Here is a 1739-nt window from a genome sequence, read left to right on the forward strand (position 1 = left end):
CTTAGGATTTGTCTTTACTTGACCTGACTTAGAGCTCACCGAATGCCAACAGACTTTTCCCAAGTAATTTTGATTTTACGAAATCCTCACCAATTGTTTAATATCACAGTGCTTGAGGTAGCCATAATAAGGTAAAAAACAAGCTGACCAAAAATATTAAAAAGAAAAGCTAGAGAATAAGATGCCCATAGGTAAGCTCTGAAAATTCTGATATAATCCAGGGAATATAAAAAACCATGTGCATGAAAATGCCTTAGAAAGACTTGAGAAGGCCCTACACTCCAAACTCTGGTTGACATAAAAGCTCTGCAAAAGCAAGAAGTGATGGTTAAGGCAGAGTTATAAATTGCCTGCCTTCAGAACTGAAGACAAAACCTAACACACATACAGAGACTCTCAGCAAAGCTTTGAAGACTTATTGGTTCTAGGCATTTAAGGAAATCTCTGTCCAATTATTAGCTGATTACTAAGCTAACTGATTAGAGACCTCGGTGGCCATATACAACAAAGAATATGGATGTTATAGAACTAGTGCAGGAATGTTACTAAACAAACAACAAAAATAACACCAAAGATAAACAACAATAAAATCTGGAAAGAGAGGAGAATCTGATTTCCAGAACTGCCACATTATATTATTTAACATGTTCAGGTTTCAACAAAAAATTATGGGGCATGAAAAAAAATAAGAAAGCATGGTCCGTACACATGATAAAAACTAGTTGATGGAAACTTTCCAAGGGATTTAAAGAATACATTCTTTTTTTCTCTCTCTCTTTTTTTTCCTTTTTTCACTTTTGGGAGCCAGGTATTTAAGGATGGATACACAAAACAATTGTGTATACAAGGTAATTTAGAGGGCTAATACATGCACTGGGAAATTCAGGCACGGAAAACACTTGAGAAGACCTTAAGTTTTTTCTTTTCAGGCTGATCCCTGGAACAGAGATCCTAGTGGAAAAAAAACAAAACAAAACAACAACAACAAAAAAAACCAGAAAATCTTAGGGAAGAGGATCTGATTTCTAGAGTTACTACATTATGAGTTAAATATTCAGTTTTCAGCAACAACTACAACAAAACCACAAGGTACACAAAGAACCAGAAAAGCACGGCTCTTTAAAAGGAACAAAATAAACAAACAAAACCATCCTGGAGGAAACTTAGATATTGGACTTACTGGACAGACTTTAAAACAATCATATTAAAGATACTCAAGGAGGTAAAGGAAGACACAGACAAAGAGAGGAAAATGATTTATGAGCAAAATGAGGATATCAATTAAAATAGAAATATATAAAGGGACTGAAAATAAATTCTGAGGCTGAAAAGTATAACTGAATTGTAAAATTCACTAAAGAGGTTCAAAAGATTTGAGCGGAAGAAAGAATTAGCAACCCTGAAGACAGGACATTTGAAATTATCAAGTCTGAGGAACAGGAAGAAAAAGAATTAAAACAAGCAAACAGAGCCTAAGGGATCTGTGGGACACCATCAAGCAGACCAGAATACACACTGTGAGAGTTCAAGAAGGGAAAGAGAGAGAAAGGAGCACAAAGAATATTTGAAGAAATAATGGCTGAAATGTCCCAAATTTAATGAAAGACATGAATCTGCAAATCTATGAAGCTAAATCTCCGGTAGGAAAAACTCAGAGACCCTTGTGAGGATATATTATAATCAAACTGTCAAAAGACAAAGAGAGGGTCTTTAAGCAGCAAGAGAGAGGTGATTCACCA

The sequence above is a fragment of the Propithecus coquereli genome, unplaced genomic scaffold (assembly GCF_000956105.1).
Source record: "Propithecus coquereli isolate 6110/MARCELLA unplaced genomic scaffold, Pcoq_1.0 Scaffold19, whole genome shotgun sequence".
In the NCBI taxonomy this organism is placed as follows: Eukaryota; Metazoa; Chordata; class Mammalia; order Primates; family Indriidae; genus Propithecus; species Propithecus coquereli.